This window comes from Petromyzon marinus, unplaced genomic scaffold (genome assembly GCF_048934315.1).
Source record: "Petromyzon marinus isolate PM22_M1 ecotype Great Lakes invasive population unplaced genomic scaffold, UKy_Petmar_22M1.pri1.0 PM_Scaffold_18, whole genome shotgun sequence".
NCBI classification, from domain to species: domain Eukaryota; kingdom Metazoa; phylum Chordata; class Hyperoartia; order Petromyzontiformes; family Petromyzontidae; genus Petromyzon; species Petromyzon marinus.
The window spans coordinates 1,603,528-1,617,595 of NW_027423146.1; the positions used below are offsets into that span (position 1 = coordinate 1,603,528).

General features: G+C 50.9%; 1 long non-coding RNA gene across 1 annotated transcript; it reads left to right on the forward strand.

The window, feature by feature from the left end:
* Positions 1–993: 993 nt before the first annotated feature.
* LOC142922819 (uncharacterized) lies at positions 994–14,068 on the forward strand. The gene is made up of 2 exons (XR_012940363.1): positions 994–1,386; positions 12,302–14,068. It is a non-coding gene; the product is annotated as an uncharacterized LOC142922819 (long non-coding RNA).

A 14,068-nucleotide genomic window follows, 5' to 3' on the forward strand; every position in this document is an offset into this window, starting at 1 on the left:
ATGTGCGACCACGCTATGGCCCTTTCACGATTCCGCTGCTGTATGGGGACCGCCACAACCTAGCGGATCGTTGCGGTGTATTTGACCATACTTCACCACGCTGGTTGGTTGCAGGTGTGGGGAGCGGCACAGTGCAAGGGTTCATGTTGCTGGACTGCCCCTTTTCTGATCATGTGACCCTTGCCAGATTAATTCTGCAAATGCGCAATCGCCGAGCCATGCGACAGCACCCCCGGTTTGCCACGTGTAGCTCTTGTAGACGATGACAACAAACACGCACCCTGCTCTATGGAGCCTGACAGCAGTCATGATGGTGGTGGTTTGCGTGGTACCTTACCATCAGACAAAAAAACTAAACAATTTTGTATTTTACCCAGTAAAGCTCACTGAGCTATATAGATGTTTCTCTGAAGCGACCTGGCTATCACAAATGATAACTCAACGAAGTGGCTTATCACGCGGAAATGTATTCTAGCCTCGATATTACAGCTGAATGCAAATCCTCTGAGGGTACCCATGAGCCCGGGCAGCAAGGGGGCAGTTGGCAGATGGTAAGGGGCCAAGGAGCAAGGGGGAGGATGGAGAAGGGCAGCGGGGAGTGGAGCAGTGGTGTGACACGTTCGAGTGATGCAAATATTAACTGATTTGTATTGAATACAACTAGAACAATTTACACCGGTGCGTTGATCGATATGATGTTGATTATAATGTTAACGATAATTATGTTGAGATTAGGATATGCAGGAGATAGTGATTATAATGCTAATGTCTTTACGCATGGTAATGGTAGAGATCTATTAATCTGGTGATGATGTAATGATGATGGCTTGGCAAGTTGAAGATGGTGATGATAGTGCTCCTGCTGGTGGTGGTGGTGGTAATTCAGATGATGATTATGATGCTGTGACTTGCTGTAGCTGCTTATAATAATAATGATGCTGCATCTGCTGCTGACGATGATGATCCCCCCCACCCTCGTCCACCCCCGCAGGTTCTGAGGAGCGCCGCATGGTGGTGCAAGCACTGAGCCTGCTGAAGCGCGGGAGTGCGGAGAGGCGACCCCGCGAGATGGAAACAGGAGGGACAGGGTCCTCCTGGGGGGATATCGTGAGCGGCGCAGGGGGTCCTAGAGGGGTCGAGAGGGGAGGAGACACAGCGGATGGACACCTCATTGTTCCCCCCGACGGGGACCCTAATGGGGCCCCAGTGGGCGGGGACTCGGGTGGGAGATAACGGCCGAGGTTCGCGTGGCGAGAACAAACGCGCGACCCCGTGTGCGCGTGAGCGTGCGGGGCCACGAGGGCACGTACACGGGACCCAACCTCGGCGGGTTCGAGGAGGAGGAGGCCCTCCTGGAGCTTGGACTGCACGAGGCTTGAGACGGAGGTAGGTGGCTGAGGGGTTGGGTGAGCGACAGGTTGGGTGAGTGAAGGAGGCATTGATTGATTGCGTGGGTAGAGGGTGAGTGGGTAATGTTGAGTGAGCGGGTGTATGTGGTTGAGTTAGTTGGTAGGTGGCCGAGTGGGTGAATGTGGGAGGTTGAGGGGGTGAATGAATGGTTGGATGAGAGAGTGGGTTGGTGAGTAGGTGGGTGAGTGTGGGAGGTCGAGTGGGTGAGTGAGGGGGGTCGAGTGGGTGAGTGAGACGGATGGTGAATGGGTGGGGGAGTTTGAGTGGGTGAGTGGATGCGTGGGTGATTTGGTAAGTGCATTGTTAATTGTGTAAATGGCTCGGTGAGTCAGTGAGTGCGTGCATGGGTGGGTAAGTGTGAGGATGAGTGGGTTGGGGAGTGCGTGAGTGGGTTGGGGAGTGAGTGGGCGGGTTAGTGATTTAATCAATCATCGTGTGATTGAATGGCTGAACGGAGGGGTAGGTGAATGAGTGTTTGTGGTTTAGTGAGTGTGTTTGTGGATGAGTTAGTGGGTGGGTGAGTGGATGATTGTGGGAGGTTGAGGGGGTGAGTGGATGTGTAATTTAATGGTTGTATTGGTGGGTGAGCGTGGGAAGTTAAGTGGGTGTGTGAATGAGTGAAGGGGTGGGTGAGTTGAGTGGGTAGGTTGTTGGATAATTGGGGTGAGTGAGTGGGTGAATTATTGGGTGGCTGAGTGGGTGTGCGGGTGAGTTAGGGGGTGGGTCAGTATGGGTGGATGGGTGATGGAGTCGGTGATTGAGTTTGTAAATTGATTGGGTGATTGAGTAGTAGGGTGAGAGTGGGAGGTTGGGTGGGTGGAGGTGAGGGGTTACGTGAGTGAGGGGTTGGGTGAGTTGGTGGGTGGGTGAATGAGTGGATTGATCAGTTAGTGTGTGGTTGAGTGGGTGGTTGTCTGAGTGGGTGAGAAGATGGGTCGTTGAGTGAGTGGATGGGTTATAGATTGAGTGGGTGGTTGTGTGATTGATTGGCTGAGCAAAGGGGTGAATTAGTGGATTTGTGTGGTTGAGTTACTGGTTAGGTGGGTGAGTGCATGAGTGTGGGAGGTTGAGAGTTCGTTGGTGAGTGTTTGAGTTAGATATTGACTTGGTGGTTATGTGATTGGGTGAGTGAATAGATGTTTATGTTTGAGTTAGTGGGTGGGTGATTGGATGAGTGGGTGGGTGATTGGATGAGTGGGTGGGTGATTGGATGAGTGGGTGGGTGATTGGATGAGTGGGAGGGTAATTGGATGAGTGGGAGATTTAAATGGTGAGTGAATGGGTGATTGAATGCTTGGATGGGGGGTGAGTGATTGAATTGGTGGGTACGAGATTGAGTGGGTGGCTGGGTGAGTGGGTGAGATGATGGGTGGGTTAGTTGATGTGTGAGTGGGTGGGTTAGAGATTCAGTGGGAGGGAGGGTGGGTGAGTGGTTACGTGGCTCGTGGGCGAGTAGCTCAGTGGCTGGTTGAAGTGGTGAGTTAATTTGTGCGTGATTGATTTGGTGAATGGGTGAGTGAGTGGATGGATGAGGGAATGGATGAGTGAGACGGTGAGTGGCGTTGGTGAGTGATTGAGTTAGTGGGTACGAGATTGGATGACCGTGGAAGGTTGGGTTGGTGAGTGAGTGGATGGATGTGAGAGGTTGAGTGGGTGAGTTATTGCGGTTAAGTATCGAGGGGGTGGGTAAGTGAAGGGGTGGTTCAGTAAGTGGGTGAGTGAGTGGATGGTTGGTGAGTGAGTGGGGTGAGTGAATGCGTGGGTGAGCAAGTGAATGAGTTGGTGAGTGGTTGTGTGAGTAGTGGGTGAGTGGGTGGATATTTGTGGGTGATTTAGTCGGTGGGTGATTTGGTCAGTATGGGAGCTTGAAGCAGTGAATGGTTAGGTGAGTGAGGGGTGGGTGAGTGAGTAGATGAATGAATTCGTTAGTGGGAGCACTAGTGGGTGGGTGAGTGAGTGAGTGGGTGAGAAATTGAGTCAGTTGGTGGGTGGGTGGTTCCGTGGGTAGTGCGTCTTGGGTGAGTAGGTCAGTGGCTCGGTGAGTTCCTGAATTAATGGGTGGGTTAGTGAGTTGATGGGTGAGTGAGTGGGAAAGTGCATTGGTAAGTGTGAGGGTGAGTGGGTGGGTGGTTGCATGAGTGTGGTTTAGATATTTTAGTGGGTGGCTTTTTGAGTGGATGAGTTCGAGTGGGTCAGTGGTTGCGTTAGTGGGTGGTTGAGTTAGTGGGTGGGTGAATAATTACGTGGGTAGTGGGTGAGTGTGTGAAGAGGTGAGTGGCTGAGGGAGTAGGTGTGTGGGAGGGTTAGAAATTTAATGGGTGGCAAAGTGAGTGAGTCCTGGGTGCGTTAATGAGTTGGTGGGTCGGTCAGTGTGTGAGTGTCTGGATGGGTGATTGAGTAAGTCGGTGAGTGATGGGTTGGGTATGTGTGTTTTTGGTTCGCGAGTTTGTGGGTGAGTGGGTCAGTTCGTGGTTGGGTGAGTGAGTTCGTTGGTGAGTGTTTGAGTTAGTATGTTGGTGGGTGAGTGTGTAGTTTAGTGAGTGAGTGATTTAGAGATTAAGTGGGTCATAGGGTGAGTGGGTGGGTGAGCAAGTGGTTAACTAAGTGAGTGAGTGGTTGGGTGGGTCGGTGAGTTGTTGACTGAATGGGGTCAGAAAGTAGGTGAGTGAGTGAATGGGTGAGTGACTGCTGGGTGGGTAAGTTAATGTGGGAGGTTGAGTGGGTAAGTTAGTTTGTGAGTGAGTGGGTGAGTCAAAGAGTGGGGCGCTACGCTGGTGAAATGTTCACTACCTCGCCTAGTATACATGAGGTTGTGGATTCGATTGCGATCCTGCCGCCTGTATATTTGGAGTTCGCATGTTCTCCCCCTGGTCGGGTGGATTTTGCTCCGGGTCCTTTCCGCTGCATTTAGAATCAACATGCCTTTTGAGGTTTTGGCTGCAATAAATGTATGTGATAAGCCACTTCGTTTATCTATCATTTGTAGCCAGGCCGATTCTGAAAAGGGTCTATATAGCTCAATGGGTCTTACCTGGTGAAATAAAAAGTAGTTTACTTTAGGGGGTGGGTGGCTGGTTGGGTCGGTAGGTCGGTTAGAGGTTGAGTGGGCGGCAGGGTGAGTGGGTGGCAGGGTGAGTGGGTGAGTAGGTAAGTAGCTGGGTGAGCGGGTGGACTGGTGAGTGTGCGAGTTAGAGATTGAGTGGGTGGATGGGTGGGTGTGCAAGTGGATGCGTCGGTAAGTGGTTGAGTTGGTGGCAAGGTGCGGGTTTTTGAGTGGGTGGGTGTTTGAGTGGGTAGGTGGCTGAATGGGTGGGTGAGTGGGTGACTGAGTCAAGAAAGTGGAGCGCCATGGTGGTGAGATATTAACTACCTCGCCTTTTGTACAGGAGCTTGTGGGTTCGATCTCGATTATGACGCCTGTATATTTGGAGTGTGCATGTTCTCCTTGTGGTTGCATGGATTTTTCTCCCGAGTCCTCCGGGTTTTCTCTCCATATTTAGAAACATGCATTTCGAGGTTTTGGCTGTTCTCGAACTCACCCACTCAACTACTAAAGCCACCCACCAACCCACTCACAAACCCGCTCACTACCATGCACTCAATTTCTAATCAACGCACTCACGCACACACCCACTCACTCAACCACTCATCCATGCACCCACCTACACACGCACTCAATAACTTACTTGAGCAGTTATTTGTGGCCGCGTCGCTTATGAAAAAAATCTATATAGCTCCGTGGGCCTTTCCTGTTAAAATTAAAATAGTTAAATTTTAGTTTACAGTTGGGTGAGTGGGCGGTGAGTGCGTCGGTCGGTGAGTGAATGGGTGGTTAAGTAAGTAGGTGAGGGGCTGGGTGAGTTGTTGGGAGATTGAGTGGGTCACAGTGTGAGTGGGTGGGTTGGAGCGTGAGTTGGTCACTGAGTGAGTGGGTGGGTGAGGTGAGTGGGTGGGTAGGTTGGGTGGGTGGGTGAGTGAGTTAGTGAGTGCATGTGTAGGTGGGTGCGTGGATGAGTGGTTGAGTGAGTGAGTGGGTGTGTGCGTGAGTGGGTTGATTAGAAATTGAGTGCATGGCAGGGTGAGCGGGTTTTATGAGTGGGTTGGTGGGTGGCTTTAGTAGTTGAGTGGGTGAGTTCGAGAATTGTACGCCACTGTGGCGAGATGTTAGCTACGTCGCCTGGTATTTTGGAGTTCGTAGGTTCCATCCCAACTCTGATGCTTGTATATTTGGGGTTTGCATGTGCTCTATGGTCACGTGGGTTTCGACTCCACATTTAGAAACATTCATTTATCGGATTTGGCTGCTATACATTACTATGTGATAGGCCACTTAGTGAAGCTCTCATTTGTGGCCAGGTTACTTTGGAAAAATATTTTATATAGCTCTGTGGGGCTTACCTGGTAACTTAAAAATAGTTGAATTTAGTCAGTTTGGATTAGTGAGTAGGTGGAATGTTGAGTGCGTGGGTTAGAGATTGATTTTGTATCAGGGTGAGTGGCTGGGTGAGTTTGTGATTGGTTGGGTGGGTGCGTGTGTGAGTTAGACATTGAGTTGGTGGATGGGTGGGTGTGTGAGGGAGTGAATAGGTGACCTGGTGGGTGAGTGGATTGTTGAGTGAGTGGGTTGTTGAGTTAGGGAGTGGGTGGGCTGGTAAGTGGGTTGGTGAATTAGTTTGTGGGTGTGTGGGTGAGTCAGTCGGTTAGAGATTGATTTGGTTAGTGTGTTGAGGAGTTCCCGACGACGACTCGGAGACGGCTTGAAGGTAAGGGCTTTCGCCAAAGGTTTATTAAGTATATTATAATAACACAAAGGGTGTGACAACTTCCCAGGGGTTAGGGGTCCTACACTAAGTCCTAGTCCAGCCCGGCTACCTCCGGTCTCTTTCCCTCGAGTCGGATGGGGGAACTTGCCAACCCCACCGACCGGGAAGAGCAGCACCTCCTACGGCTACCACCGGCTTCACTCCTGACTCTTCGTCGATCCCTCTCTACCCCTGGTTCCCTCTCCACCCTTCTCACTCTACCCGTTCCCACAGTGACCCCGCTTTCGTCACGGGGTCCCCCTTAAATACTAGAGGAGACATGACGTCATCGAGCCGCCCAGCACGCATGACGCCACGTTCCGTGACGTCATCGCACTAGACGGCACACATGACGTCACGTCCCAATTTTACTCTACAAGTGGTTTGTGTGTGGGTGGGTGGGTGTTTGAGTGGGTGGTTGAGTTAAAGATTGGAATGTCAAGGTGGCAAAATTTTAAGAACCTCGCCTGGATATTTAGAGTTTGCACGTTCTCCCCCGTGGTTGCATGGAATTTTCTCTGGGTACTCCAGGTTGCCCCTCCACATTTAGAAACATGCATTTATAGACTTTGACTGCTATAACGTTCTATGTGAAAAGCCATTCCATTGAGCAATCATTTGTACTCTGCTTGTTTCTGAAAAAGATGTATATAGCATGGGCCTTACCTAGTAAAGTAAAAAAAGCTACATTTTTATTTGGTGTGTAGATGGGCGGTTTTGTGGGTGGGTGCGTGGATGAGTGAGTGCGACGTTCGATGGGTAGTAGGTGAGAGGCTTGGTGAGTGAGTGTGGATTAGAGATTGAGTGCGTGGCTTGGCGAGTGCGTGGCTGGGTGAGTGAGTGTGTGCAAGGCTCGGTGGTTGAATTAATGGATGGTTGAGTTAGTGGGTCGGTGTTTGAGTGTGTGGTTTCGTGGGTGGGAGAGTCAGAGAATGGAGTGTCATGGTGGCAAGATGTTAACTACCTCGCCGGGTATACAGGATGTTGTGGGTTCGATTCCACATTTAGAAACATGCATTTAGAGGAGTTGGCTGCTATAAATGTATACGTGATAAGCCACTCTGTTGAGCTATCATTTGTGGCGAAGTTGCTTCTGAAAATCATCCATATATCTCAGTGGGCCTTGCCTGGTAAAACAAACAATTTATATTTAGGCTGTGTTGGCGAGTGGTCGGGTTGGTGAATTAGTGGGTGAGTTAGTGGGTGGGTTAATAATTGGATGGGTGAGTTCATGAGTGGGTGGGTGAGGGTGGGTCAGTGGGTGTGTTAGTGGGTACGGGTTTGAGAGGGTGGCTGGGTGAAAAGGTGGGTGGGTGAGGGATTGGGTGGGTGGGTGGTTTGGTGCGTGGGTGAGTGAGCAGGTGGGTGGGTGAGTGAGCAGGTGGGTGGGTGAGTGAATGGATGTTTGTGTTTGAGTTAGTGGGTGGGTGATTGGATGAGTGGGAGGTTGAAAAGGTGAGTGGATGGGTGATTTAATGCTTGGGTGGGTGAGTGGTTACGTGGGTAGTGGGTCGTGGCTAGCTGAGTTGGTGTGTGAGTGTGTCGGTGAGTGAGTTGGTGAATGGGAGTGTGGGTGAGTGATTAGAGTTAATGGGTAGAAGATTGAGTGAATAAGAAGATGGGTGAGTTGGTGAGTGTTTGGGTTAGAGATTGAGTTGGTGGTTATGTGATTGAGTAGGTGAGTGGAGGGATGGGTGAGTGAATGGGTGTTTGCGTTAGTGGGTGGGTGATTGGATGACTGTGCGAGGTTGAAGGGATGAGTCGATGGGTGATTAAATGGTTGGATGAGAGGGTGGGTTGGTTAGTGGGTGGGTGAATGTGGGAGGTTCAGTGGGTGAGTTATTGGGTGAGTGTGTGGATGAGTGAAGGGTTCGGTGAGTGAGGGGGTGGGTGAGTGAATGTATGGATGGGTGAGTGAGTGGGGTGAGTGAATAGTTGGTTTAGTGAGTGGGTAGGTGGTGAGTGGGGGAGGTTGAGTCGGTGAGTTTATGCGCGAGTTTATGCGCGAGTGGTTGCTGAGTGGGTTGGCGGGTAGGCGAATGGGTTGGCTGGTAGGTGAGTGGGTTGGCTGGTAGGCGAATGGGTTGGCTGGTAGGTGAGTGGGTTGGCTGGTAGGTGAGTGGGTTGGCGGGTAGGTGAGTGGGTTGGCGGGTAGGTGAGTGGGTTGGCTGGTAGGTGAGTGGGTTGGCGGGTAGGTGAGTGGGTTGGCGGGTAGGTGAGTGGGTTGGCGGGTAGGTGAGTGGGTTGGCGGGTAGGTGAGTGGGTTGGCGAATAGGTGAGTGGGTTGGTGGGTGGGTGAGTGAGTGGGTGGCAGTGGGTGTAGTGGAGTTGTAGCCTCAGTAGTGGGTGAGTGACTGGGTGAGTATGTGGGTGGATGAGTTCGTGGCAGGAGAGTTAGTGGATGCGATAGTGAGTTAGTGCATGAGTGGGTGAGGGGATGGGTGAGTTAGTGGTTGGATGATACGGTGAGTTTGTGAGTGCTTGGGTAGGTATTTGAGTGAGTGGATTGTTGAGTGAGTGGATGGGATGTTGAGTGAGTGAGTGGGTGGTTGGGTTGGTTCGTGACTTTGTGGGTGGGTGAGAAGGTGAGTTCGTGGGTGAGAGAGTGAACGAATGCCTGTTAATACGTGGGTGGATGAGTAGGTGGGTGTGGAGGTTGGTGAGTGAGTGGGTGGGTTAGAGATTGAGTGGGTGGTTGTGTGACGGAGTGGGTGGTTGTGTGATTGAGTGGGTGAGTGGACGGGTGAGTGTGTGGATATTTGTGGTTGATTAAGTCGGTGGCTGATGCGAGCAGTGTGGGAGCTTGAAGGGAGTGAGTGGTTAGGTGAGTGAGGGGTGGGTGAATGAGTTAGTAGGAGCGCTAGTGGGTGGGTGAGTGATTAAGTGAGTGAGTTGTGTGGCTGAGTGAGTGACTGGATGGGTGGATGACTGGGTGAGTGAGTGGGAGAGTGATTGAGTAAGTGAGTCAAGCGGGTGGGTGGCTGGGTGAGAAATTGAGTCAGTTGGTGGGAGAATGGGTGAGTAGTTACGTGTGTAGTGCGTCGTGGGTGAGTAGGTCAGTGCCTGGGTGAGTTTTTGAATAATGGGTGGGTTCGTGAGTTGATGGGTTGGGTCAGTGATGTGGTGCGTGGGTGATTGAGTGGATGGATGAGTGAGTGAGTGGGTGAGTGCATTGGTAAGTGTGAGGGTGTTTGAGTTAGTGGGTGGGTGATTGGATGAGTGTGCAATGTTGAAGGGATGAGTGGGGATGAGTAATTGAATGGCTGGATGAGAGGGTGGGTTGGTGAGTGGGTGGGTGAATGTGGGGGGTTGAGTGGGTGAGTGTGTGGATGAGTGAGGGTTTGGGTGAGTGAGGGGTTTGGTGAGTGAAGGGGTCGGTCAGTTCGTGGGTTAGTGAATGGATGGAATGGGTGGGTGAGTGAATGGGTGGTTGACCGAGTGAGTGAGTGGATGGGTGGATGAGTGAGTGGGTGGGCAAGCGGGTGAGTTGTTGCATGGGTAATGGGTGAGTGGGTGGTGAGTAGGTGTATGTGGTTGACTTAGTGGGAGGGTGGGTGAGTGGATGAGTGTGGGAGGTTGAGGGTGTGAGTGAATCGGTGAGTCAGTGGCTGAATGAGAGGATGGATGGATTGGAGAATGAGTGTGTGAGTGTGGTATGTTGAGTGGATGAGTTAATGTGTCGGTGTGTAGCTGAATGAGTGGGTGGGTGAGTGAGTGAGTGGGTGGCTTATTGAGTTAGTGGGGTGAGTGAGTGAGTGGGGGTGAATAGGTGGGTGGCTGAGTGGATGGTTGGTTGAAGTGAATGAGTGTTTGGGTTGGTTAGGGAGTTTGTGGGTGGGTCAGTTGGTGAGTTATTGGGTGGGTGGGTTGGTGATTGAGTCTGTGGGTGAGTGAGTGGGAGGGTGAGTGAGTGGGTGGGTGAGTGAGTCTGTGCATAAGTGTGTGGGTGGGTGAGTGGGTGGGTGGGTGAGTGAGCTCGTGGGTACAAGATTGAGTGGGTTGCTTGATGAGTGCGTCAGGATGGGTGAGTTTGTGGGTGGGCGGGCAGGTTAGAGATTGAGTAAGTGGGTAAGCTAGTGGGTGGGTTAGAGATCGAGTGGGTGAGCGGAGGGGTGAGTGATTTGTGGGTGTGGTTGGATGACAGGATGGGTTTTTGATTGGGCAGGTGCAATGGCAGAGCCAGGATTTTCAGGTAGGGGGGAAACCCCTCCAGCAATGAAAAATCATAGGAGTTGTTAGTAAGTAAGAACTTGTCCCTTGCTTTTTATTCAACGCGTGTCCAGCGATGGCGCAGCCATCGATCGAGGGTCGGATTCGAACGTGTTGTGTGATCGGCATCGCGCTCACTAAAGGTGAATACCTTGAGGGAAGTTGTGTACTATGCGCAACTTCGCACAATTCTGTGAGTCACTTATAACTGCTTTGCCGTTACTTATTGCCAATTATGGATCAGACTATTATCCTATCATCTCATAGAGTTCCTGGCACGTAATAATATGCTACACAGTGGCAGTAGGGGTCGCAAAATGCCGATTTATTACTAATAAACCCCAATGATCCGATCGAAATTAGGGATTTTGGTCGGATCATTGGGGGGGGGCACGTGCCATTACACCCCCCCCCCCCCCCCACTGGCGGAGTGGATGGGTGGGTGAGTGTTGGAGGTTGAGTCGGTGAGTTTATGCGTGAGTGTGGCTGAATGAGTGGGTGGGTATGTGAGTGAGTAGTTGGGTGGGTTAGTGGGTGGGTGAATTGGTTGGTGGGTGTGTGAGTGGGTTTGTGGATGGGTTAGTGGGTTGGCGGGAAGGGGAGTGGGTTGGCGGGTGGGTGGGTGAGGGGGTTGGGTTAGTGGGTTGGCAGGGAGTGGGTTTGGGGGGTAGGTGAGTAGGTTTGGGGGGTAGGTGAGTGGGTTGGCGGGTAGGTGAGTGGGTTGGCGGGTAGGTGAGTGGGTTGGCGGGTAGGTGAGTGGGTTGGCGGGTGGGTCAGGAGTGACTAGGTGGGTGGGGGAGTAGTGGAGTGGTAGCCTGGGTAATGGGTGAGTGGGTGGGTTGTTCACTGGGTGACTACGTGCGTGGGTTCGTTAGTGACAGGCGACTTAGTGGATGCGATAGTGAAGATGCGATAGTGAGTCAGAGTGGATGGGTTGTTGATTGAGTGGGGTGAATGAGTGAGTGGGTGAGTTAGTGAGTGGATTGGTGAGTGGGTGGGTGAGTGCACGAGTGAGTGGATGGGTTAGAGATTGAGTGAGTGGTTGAGTGGATTGGTGATTCAGTGGGTGAGTTAGTGGGTGTTTGAGTTAATTTGTGTGTTAGTCTGTGGGTGATGGAGTCGGTGACTGGGTGAGTCTGTGCTGGTGGCTCGGTGGATGGTTGAGTTCATGGATGGGTTTTTGAGTGAGTGGATGGGTTGTTGAGTGAGTTGATGGGTGAGTGAGTGGGTGAAACGGTGCGTGGGTAGGTTAGTGAGTGAGTGGATGGGTGGGTGATTGATTGGGTGAGTGTGTTGGCAAGTGAGAGGGTGAGTGAATGGGTGGTTAATCGGTTGGTGGGTGCGTGAAGGAGTGGTTGGGATGAGTGAGTTAGTGAGTGGATACGTCAGTGAGTGAATGGGTGGGTGAGTGGGTGAGAGGTTGCGTTGGTAGTAGGTGAGTGGGTGGTGAGTGGGTTGGTTCTTGAGTGAGTAGGTGGTTTGTTAAGTGAATGAGTGGGTGGTTGGGTTGGTTATTGAGTTTGTGGGTGAGTTGGTGGGTGGGTGAGTAAGTGGTTGAGTTAGTGAATGAATGCCTGTGTTAATAAGTGGGTGAGTGGGTGTGGGGTTGGTGGATGAGTGGGTTGGTGAGTGAGTTAGTGAGTGGATGGGTGGGTGAGTGAGTGGGTGATTGAGTGGATGGGTGGATGACTGGGTAAATGATTGGGTAAGTTACGAGGGTGAGTAAGTGAGTTACAGGGTGAGTGGGTCGGTGGGTGATTGGGTGGGTGGGTGAGTGGGTGTGATCATCGCCATGCTCTCCATGGAGCTCTCTGTAGTGAGGGGCAGCTCACAGGGACAGCTGTTGCAGGGATTCACAACAGCTGCTTCTCCTCCTCCAGTTCTGAACCAGCTGACCAGGGTTGCCAGACGAGGCCAAGCAGCTCCTCGAGTTCTTCCACAGCTTCCTTCATGCCTGCTGTGCCACGTGCAGCTTCTGCATGAGGCTACTGTGCCACGTGCGGCTTGTGCATTAGGCTGCTGCGCCGCGTGTGAGGCTGCCGCGTGAGATTGCTCTGCTGCGTGAGGCTGCTGTGTGAGGCTGCTGCGTGAGGCTGCTGTGCCACGTGAGGCTGCTGTGCCACGTGAGGTTTCTGCGTGAGACTGCTCTGCCGCGTGAGGCTGCTGTGCCGCGTGAGATTGCTGTGCCGCGTGGGTCGACGTGACATCACCGTCAGTCTAGGGGGATCTTTGTATGAGTGATGGGGCAGTCGTAGAGAAAGTGGAGAAGTTTCCGTACTTATGCAGTCAGCAGAGGTCTCACGCCGAATCAGCTGAGTAGCATTATTTGTTCGTCGTGTGAACCAAAATTGAGGTGAATAATTTTGAGGAAAAAAAAATGATGACATTACACTGGCTATGAATATGACTATATAAAAGGTTAGGATCTTGTGTCGGATGCATATTTGCTGGACTTTATACAGTGGCTTGGGCCAAGAAACTGGCATTCAGAGGCAAACTTGTCATGGTGGGGATTTGTTTCCAGAAACACACTCAGCCACCTTTATCTCTCCAGTGGTGATGTTTACCAACCACACCTGATACTAATTTAAGGTTAAGTCGACTTAGGGGAGGCATAGGGTCGATTAGAATATAATTCATCACTGATTTTGGCCACAACCGGGAATTATATCTCATAAGACTGCGATCAAGAATACTTGAAATAGTGTCGGGGCCTGAGGACATCCCCATCACACCTCACAGTAAACATGAGGAAATGGCTCTGACACCCGGCCATGCAGCGTTACGTGGGCCTTCCCACCATCATGGTCTTTAATGGTCGTGAACAGAGTCAGGGACCCTAAATAACACGAAGAATAATTTATGGCAATAAATGTAAAAAAACAGATTCCAGCTGGGTATATGTGTAAGTCATCTCAACCACGTTAATAATAATTGAAAAATAAATATTGTCGCTTTCATCTGGCTGTGGGCAAAAGGGAGGGTGGGAAGTGGTCGGAGTAATGAAAGGATTTGTGGCCATAGAGCCACAAGGCCCTCAATGTTTGAAGAATATTTGTTGCTCGTTATTGCAACGAAGCATAAAAGCGTATTGCGGAAAGTATCGCGCATGTGTCTGTAGCGCGGTGCCCCCACATGTTCTCATTCACCTCAGCGACCATATCACAGTTCATGGTATTTGAGTGGTTAGTTTTTTTCTATTGCATAATCTTGCTGGTATCCATGAATGAACAAGACGAATCTATGAACGCATATTTGTGCCTTTAGGAATAATAATGGTTTGAGTGTCTTTCCATATGAACAGCGTTGCATAATAATCAATCGTCCTACTGTTAACAACGTGACAAGAATCTGCATTAAGGTCGCATATGATCAATGACCGAATGCCGTGTTGTGTAACAATTTAAATACGAATTACATATTATAAGGTTAAGGTTTTGATAGAATAGTTTGCATGTTTTAATCTCTCTCAACAACAACAACATTGCGTAACGCGTCGGGAATTAACCACAGGTGCCGTTATCGAAGTGAAACAACGCAATCGTGATGTGTACCATGTTAATGCTGTGTTGAAATTCCGAAGTTGAGAGTTCTCATATTATCCAACATTTAAGTTTAGCTAGAAAATAAAATTGATTAAAGCAGAA